General features: G+C 40.1%; 1 long non-coding RNA gene across 1 annotated transcript in view; it reads left to right on the top strand.

Annotated features, from left to right (window-relative positions):
• Positions 1–1,764: 1,764 nt before the first annotated feature.
• The window catches only part of LOC112547430 (uncharacterized), a 49,421-nt gene continuing 42,343 nt past the window's right edge, over positions 1,765–8,842 (top strand). Inside the window, exons 1-3 of the long non-coding RNA XR_003091174.2 lie at positions 1,765–1,848; positions 5,772–5,925; positions 7,121–7,206. This is a non-coding gene — a long non-coding RNA (uncharacterized LOC112547430). The remainder of the gene's footprint in view (positions 1,849–5,771; positions 5,926–7,120; positions 7,207–8,842) is intronic.

Genomic DNA, 8,842 nt, shown 5'->3' with positions numbered 1-8,842 from the left:
TGCATCACAACGTGGCCCCACCTGTCTGAGCCCATCTCCCAGAGCCAGAACCAACATTGCACTGTGTTCAGAGGACTGACTGGTGGCTGCACTAGCATGACTGTCAGACCGTGTGTGAACAGCACCTCTACGTCATTCTGAGCTTCATCCTCATCCTCTTCCTGGTGGAGCAACATGCATATGCTCTCAAAGTACAGTGCTGTTAGGCGCACCACGACACCCATGCGCATGACCATGCTTTCCTGCCCACCAGGCTCCATAGTCATGGTGCTCTGGTGTCTACAAGGTGCAAGCACATTGCATCCCCTTTACCTCATGCGAGGAGGGAGGAACTAGAGGAATCTCTTATGGGATGCAGCTGATGTGAGCCCCTCTAATCACCTGCTGCAGAGTTTGGGACCCAGCAGGCACCAGAAGCATAGCCCAGACTACAAAGCTATCCACAGTACCTCGCTCTCTGAGTCAATGGCAGGCTCCCTAATGGGAACATGCTACTTCAGACAACATTTGATTCTTCCCCATAGTGAGGACATGGACCTTCGACTTTTCAAAATCAGGTTCCCAGAAATCAACCATGTTAAATTCGACCTTATCTCCTAGTGTAAACATGCCCTGAGTGATACCACAGACCTAAAAACAATTGTAGAAATTAGGTCACACCTGTGCTTGCACATTTTGTGTGTGAAATATTCAAATATTTAGAAAAAGGAGCCATTTTTGCTTGAAAAATTACACTTTGCGAATTTTGGAAAAGCCCCTGGAGAACTGAAGGAGGAAACAAAGTTATTATGGTTAGGTCATGTGAAAGCTACATTGTAAGGGATTGAGCTAGGAGCAAGGTTGTCCCAATATCTATTACTGCCCCGGCTCCCAACACTAGCTCCTTTTGCCTTGGACATGTTTTAACAATACCCTATATTCATAGAGAATATTATAAACATATTTTAGATGTGAAGCAAGTAAACATGACAGCCCTACTTTACAGATGGGAAAATTGAAACTCAGAAAGGTTAAGTGGCTTGTACGTAATGCACTATAATCACATTGTTGTGGGCGTGTGCTGCTTCTCTAGAATGTGCTAGTATTCATTTACACGTATGAAACATAGCTTTTGTAAGTTTTATGTGACTCATTGCAAATAACCACACTTCCTGATTTCACACACATTGATGTACACATTCACGTTGAGGAAAGGTGAAACAAAAATGAGTTGAAAATTTTAACATACTTTTAGTGTCTTTTTTCCACCATTTTCTTCCAGTTCCATTTAAAACACCTATTTCTATTCCAGACTTAGAGTGGACTTTGTCTAAACAGAGTTTTCCAAATGAGACAATCCATGCTTATTTGTCAGCAAGTTACAGTCTTGTGAGCCAACTGGAGTTTAAGGATGAATTATGCTGACTACTTTATTAAAGAAAGCTGTATTAAATCATTTGGTCAATCAAAAGTGACACACAAAATTTTGTTGAAATCAAGAATATGGTTATATTGGAATGACAGGAGCATTTGCAGGCAACTTTTCCCTCCTGACAACTGTTAAAAAATGAAAGAACAGCAAATTCAAGACCTATTTTCCATTATAAGAGGACAATAGTGCTGCAGAAAAGTGAGGTTAGTTTCTAAAGTACAAGAGGAGATGCCGCTATGTAAGGAAATAACCAGTAAATTCTAGATTCAGATCCACTACAATCCCCAACTAATGATGCACGTGGATTCCATTCCTGACAATGTCTTTGGAACAATTAAACTCTAGAGAATCCAGGCCACATTTGAGATGTTTGGGGCAGGACTTTAGGTGAAGTTTGTGACCACTCAATAAATCTCAGAGTCAGAGTTAAATCTCAGGTTGGTTTAAGGAGATCCCTCTAACTGGAACTTGTGAACAAATTCAATTAATTTACTGATATGGAACATATGTACTGTAGTCTGCTACATTACATAAATAAGTGCAGCCGTCTCACTGGAAAAGGCAAAAGATTCAGCCAGGGATTTTGGAATAAAATGTGCTGGAGCTAAAATCTTTTCATTGGTTAGCAGTTACATTTTTGTCCTGATGATTACAAAGTATGTCTGCTAACCTATAAGATTCTTCACATTGGTCAAGAATATCTTTACAATTTACTTTAATTTTATGTTCCCAGTCATACTTTGAGGTCAGAATCTAATTTATTGCCTTGTCCTAAATATAAATTGGAAACGTTTGGTGGCTGGAGCCTTTAGTATTTATGCCTCACGATTATGGAATCAGCTTCTTGCATGTATTCTGAAATCAGACTGTTTTAGTTTCTGAATCAAAACTAAAGAAACGTGTTTCTGATGTTGCTTTTAATTTTGTCAGAAATGTGTATTTCACTGCAAGTTTTTATGAATGGTGCTGTAAAAGCATTATATTATTAAATATATGTAGCTAATTATTATGATTAGTGCAGTAACAGGCCTTTGAAAACATTAAGGCTATGTCTAGACTGGCATGATTTTACGGAAATACTTTTAACGGAAAAGTTTTTCCGTTAAAAGTATTTCCGCAAAAGAGCCTCTAGATTGGCACAGATGCTTTTGCGCAAAAAGTGCTTTTGCACAAAAACATCTGTGCCCATTATAGACACGCTTTTGCGCAAGAAAGTTCCGATGGCCATTTTAGCCATCGGGCTTTCTTGCGCAAAAAATTAAGGTGCCTGTCTAAACTGGCCCTCTTGCACAAGAGGGCTTATCCCTTAGCGGGAGCATCAAAGTATTTGCACAAGAAGCACTGAATTCTTACATTAGAACATCAGTGCTCTTCAAGCGGTTAGTGTAGACAGCTGGCAAGTTTTTGCGCAAAATCTTGCCAGTCTAGACGCACCCTAACAGTATATACATGTTACGTATTATTAGTATTACCATGAATGTATTTACATCTATAAAGCCAATCCACACGTGTTAATCCTAACTAAAATTTGTCCTAAATTTCTCTCAACTCATTGCCACTTCATGCCTCTAATGACTTGTTTACAGAGAAGTTCTCCTGATCTTCTGTTTTATCTCACGCTTTCCGCACCAATAGATGAGCCAGAAAAGGTACCCTATTTTAACTGCTAAACAGAGTTGCATCTAGATCTTATCCATCCAAACAAGGGCTTGCAATTTTAGTATAATATTCTTAGGTTATAAATAAGTGTACAATATTTGACTAATTTTTTTAGAGACTTAATGCACCCAAATCACAATCATTTGTGCTGGGAAAGAGTGACCCAAGAAGTCTTAAAAATGAGAGCATGCATCTGACTCAGGTGCTACTTGGAACACTGAGCCATTGGAGACAGGGAATGAGACTGAATTATCTAATGCATATCCAAAGGATAATTAAAGAAGGGCAAGTAATGACAATTAGTAATTGCCCTTTCTGCTGAAAAATGGAATCTCTGCCCAGCTTTGCAACTATTGCCAAGGACTTGACTCAAGCTTTCTACCTTGTTGTAACAGGGGAAGGAGGAGAGCATGGTGACTCATCCCTGTGATGGTCGTTACTTCCAGTTGATCACCCCAGCTCCATTCTTGGGGTTACTTAAATAAACAAACCAAATCCACCTTTAAGCTTATGTCCTCATTTGCAGTTCTCCCTTTCAATGGGGATTTTTAAATACTGAAACTATTACAACCAAACTGAAGAGGAAGTGAGAGCAAGCCCTGAAGAAAGGAGTTAATTACATCTGATAAAAGCAAGATTCCTTCTAGGAAAGTGAAATAGTTGTAGCTTGGACTGGGATGGATTAAGAAAAAAGGAAGCCTCCAACCTGGGAAATTGAACCTAGGCATGGCATGATAGCAAGTTCACTGGAGTCACTGAAATGTCCTTTCTTTCTCCTGTACGATGGAGGCTGCCCCTCTGCCCTGTAGGTCAGCATTCTGTGGTGACGCGAGAGTGAACTGAAGCAGCTGGGGTGGATCGTGAAAACAGAAAGTAGCTCAGACGGTGCATTATTTTTACCCAGACATGATTGTGTCTCCTGCTTTTGTTGCTTTGATCTTGAGCTCTTCTTCCAGATAATGAGAGTGAATCAAATTGTTTCCAAGCTCCTACTCAATGCTATAGTTTCTAACTGCCCAGAAGTTCAGATTGAGGGTATGTGAATACAATGCATGCCACAGTGCTGCACTGTAACTCCCCAAGGTAGATGCTGCGGGTGTGCGATTACAAGTCCTGAGTTCACACTGGCAAAGTCCTCTTCAAAGTTAGTCCAGACAGTGGGGAAATATAAATGTGCCTTGAGACTGAAGTTCTCATTTTTGTAAAAAACACTTTAAAGTGAATTTAGTGTTTTTGAGATGTGCTGAATTGAGTCTTGGAGACAAAAAGTCCTCTTTGTAGCTACAGCATGAGTACCACATAGATAACAGCAATCCATCCATCTTCAGATCAACCCAGCCAACAATTCTCAGTCTTGAAATAGGGGTGAAGTAAGGTGTAAGGATTTTAGGGTCGTTCTCTTCTCATGCTGCTTTAGGCCTTGACTTCTGAGTGGTGGAATTCCAACATGGCTGTGAGATCTGATATTGTGAATACTTGTGCAGTAGGAAACAAAGAAGCCACCAACTCAATACAGATTTCAGTCTACACCACTATCAAACCAAGGATTTAAATCAGTAAGTTAAGAGAAAAAGATCTATACATCCCCCGACCAATTCCATTCACCCACAAGGAGGCTATGACTACACTGGCGGGTTATTGCACAAGAATGGCCGTTCTTCCACAGAGCGTCCACACTACCCACCCGCTCTTGCGCAAGAAGATTTACAGTATAGCGTGGTAAGAGAGGGCTTCGTGCACAAGAGCTACGCTCTTTTCTAACAGGTGTAAGCTCTCTTGAGTTCTCTTGTGGACGCACGGCAGGGGTTTCTTGCTCAAGAAAGCCCTATGGCTAAAATGGCCATCAGAGCTTTCTTGCGCAAGAGAGTGTCCACACTGCCATGGATGCTCTTGTGCAAAAGCACATCTTGCACATGGCAGTGTGGACGGGTTCCTGTGCAAGAGGTCTTATGCAATAACCCACCAGTGTAGACATGGATGAAGTGTTCTTAACTTCTCCTCTTCTCCACAAGATTTACAGGAAACATCTGACAAACACTAGGGCTGCTGGTAAAAACACTGCCAAAAATGATTCACAAATGAAAAAGAGAGCATGGCCAAAGCAGAAGACTGAAACAGGCTGATTTTTACTAAGATTGTAAATGCAGCAAGGCTAACCAGAGGGTATGGGTTAGGGTTAGGATTACGGAACAGACTGTAAGCTATTGGTGCTTATAGGAAGGGTGGAGACGAAGATAGGTGTTGATTTCATCACCTTCCCATATGAAGCAATGGTCACTCATTCCCCTCCAGCTTTATGGCAACATTCCATATAACAGCAGTCATGTATGCCCTGCCACACGTGTACAATGTTCCATGTCTTGGAAGCTGAGGTATGCTGTTCAATTTCTGAAACTTAGCTTGCCAATGGGAATATGCTTTTTATCCTCTTTTAAACTACTAATAGCAATGATCTGAAAAATAGCATACAGATCTTAGATTTGGCTTGATCATCAGCCAGTTGGGTACTAGAACCCAATCCCCCCTTCTGCCCTGAGCTCAACACAGTCACAAAGCATGTGCAGGCTCAGGCACACTGCGATTCATTATCCACATGTCATCTGGCAGAAGTTAGCTGTAAATGCAGCAGCTGTGGTCCAAATTATAATGCAGACTCATGTGGCTGGCCTATTTTCCTCCTCTCCCTTGTTTTCCCTCACAGCATGTATAACAGAAGATCCTATAAGGCTGAGGAAGATGAATGATCACCCAATCTACTAGAGACAGCTAAATAACTTTGAGGTATTATTCTACTGAGGACTGCTTGGGACGGTGAAGCTTCTCTGCTTACTCCCCTTCGAGGGCAGCTGAGACATGTAAGCAGACCAAAGGTTATTCAGAAGAATGAATGAAGGCAGTATAGGAAAGTTAGCATGTCTAATACTTATTGACTTTAAAAAAAAGTTCCCCAAAACACTCAAGATACATCTACTCAGCAATGTTATTTTGAAATAACATAAGTTATTCAAAAATAACATAGTCCATGTCTACACTACAGGCAGTTATTTTGACAAAATGTTGAAATAATGTCAAGCTGCAGGACTTCTTACTCCAACTCCGGTAGCCCTCACTGTATGAGGAGTAAGGGAAGTCGGAGGAAGAGTGGTCTACCTTGGACTTCCTGATGTGTAGACAGCACCAAAAGCAGAAATAAGCTCTTTTGACTTAGACTATGCAATTGATGTAGCTGAAGTTGTGTAGCTTAATTTCAGCTTTAGCCCTGCTGTGTAGACATTCCCTGGAAGACCCCAGTACTTAGGCTGCCAAATAAGAGGGCATGCATATTGGGTAAGGAGGAGAATTATTTTCTCCTAGATGCATCCAGTGTCATTTGGTATCATTTTTCTTTCTAAACTTACCATAGCCAGTGTACAGCATGAACTAGGATTCTTAATCATTCAGCTAGCTGAACCATTTTGAACCCAAGGATGACGCCAATCATTTGGAGTTAAAATTTGGCAAGTACAGATTGAATGGCACAAGGGAATTTTCATGGGATACTGAATCATTAACTTTTGAGAGTTTCACATCTGGGCCAGGATGGTAGTGCCAGAAAGTCATCTTCACTACAAGACTCATCTCATGCTGAGAGAAAGCAGTGCTAGTCTTTTCCATTGATCCCAATTGGATTTGGCCATTGCTTTATGGCCTGTATGTCATGACTAAAACGTGTCAGTCCAATTCCTAGGTTTAATTCTGAAGTACAAAGAGAGAGCTCCCTTTTCCGTGAGAGTTGTCCAATCAGATCTCTACTGGAGTTCTTTGTGTAAGAGCGAAATGGAATAACATGCACTGTTGCTGCAAGCAGTAGAACAGTTTATGGAGAAACAATGAACTTTCTCCCTGGATGATTAAGGTGCTCTATTCAGCAGCAGTAATTTCAGCATTTGATAAACAAAGCAGTTCATTTGCAAAGGATTATTTAATCTTTTAAAACTAAAGTAAAGTTAATGCTGGTGAATGCTGATACATTACCCAACAATTACCTGGAAGTTCTCTATTTATCAACAGATGAGGCACAACATCAAGAACAGCAATAAAAATGTATCATCTTGTCAAAGCACCTCATGTTTGCTACAATATACCACCTCTAAAAGGTAGGAGAGAGACATTTTTCCAGTGTTCATTTATTCCTAGTGTCTGAGGCAGTCAACAGGTTCCACTGGTGACAGTGTTTGTTTATGTTATGGCATGGAGAACTTTGAACTAGGAATTTAACTAAAATCAGCTATTTCATATAATAGGACCACCAAACAAATGTCTTAACGTTTTAAAAGGCAACCTGTCTAATTATGATTCATGAGAAAAATTAAGAGTCAAGACAAAGCTGAGTGCACTGGTGTGACCATTTGATAGTTATCATAATGTATTAATTATTTCCATTATAAACCATTTAATATTCGATTCAATTCCTTCAAGAGTTGTTGATTCGGTTGCTGAAGTTTCTGAGCTGGTTTGACTTGGCTGAAAGCTTTCTTCTTTAGATGTACATTGTTTAGAAACTTCAAAGTGGTTCATTCACTTCTAGAAAGCTAGGAACTTAATTGGAGGTCACCTGGTATTTACTTGCCTTAGGAGCAGAGTCACAGTATTTGGCGTAACTGGTCATAGCCAAGTATTTATAATATGTTTGCAGCTAATCAGAAGTCTAGATATATCTGCATTTGGACATGAACCTGAGCATTGGACATGAATCAGAGCACAGTGCAATGTTTATAAATAAGCCAATTTAAATTGACGCGTCAGGTAAAGTCACTTGTCTCATCATGATGTGTGATCTTTCTGGCCCTAAGAAACTGAGCATGACATATTTCATTCCTGAATAATCTCTGTACGCATTCACTTCAATGAAGAAAATATGATATGATAGCACAGTGTTTCCAGAAGCCACGGGGAAGTATTCTGCCTGAAGGATTTGCAACATCTTTGCAAAGGTTCTGTAAATAGAAAAACATCCTTCCTCCATTTAAATGTCTGGCACCCCACAAATTCCCTGCCAAACCCCAACTTTGGCTAAATGCAGGCAAAGAATTCTTGTCAGCAAGTTTAGTTCTTGTTTTAACCAAATTGACTTGCCCTTCCCTACTTTAGTCTCTCTCTTTAGCTTACGATTGACTCACTGTGAAGAATTTTATGGTGGTGTTTACAAGGGATACTATATAGAAATAAAATGCATTTTTTTATTTTTAGCTTTAATCTGAAAGGGTGCTGGAGTGATATCCTGGGTTAACATGAACAAGCAGGTCTGGTTGTAATTGCTTCTTCTGTTGACAATAACTTACAGTTTACACATCCTGGAGTAAAATGGTGTGTTGGGCTGCAAGGAAGGACTCATGCCAAGCAGAAAAGGAACTTGCATTACCCCTCTAGCAGCAGTTGTTTTCAAGAAAGAGGTTTTTTATGGATTTAACTTGCATGCCTAATTAGCAGAGAAGGCCCCTGCAGGGTTGTATGCTTAATAATCCCTTAGCATTCTTTTTCAGAATTAAAAGTAACATAAAAAACAAGATACTCAATACCCAGTGTTAATTAAATTCAAAGAATGAAACAACTTTCACATTAGGGTATCAACCATATGCAAAGTAATTAAAATGCATATTTGATAACAAGCTCATTCAATCTCTGACTTGCTTGTAGTGTGGACCCTGTTCCTGCAATTCCTTTAGGCAAGGGTGTCCTGTTGCACCTCCATTTTATGACACCCTACTGAAGACAATGAGGTTCACTCATTCA

Source organism: Pelodiscus sinensis, chromosome 1, assembly GCF_049634645.1.
Source record: "Pelodiscus sinensis isolate JC-2024 chromosome 1, ASM4963464v1, whole genome shotgun sequence".
Taxonomy (NCBI): Eukaryota; Metazoa; Chordata; order Testudines; family Trionychidae; genus Pelodiscus; species Pelodiscus sinensis.
Note: the sequence above shows the minus strand (reverse complement) of the source record. Positions and strands in the feature narration are given on the sequence as shown.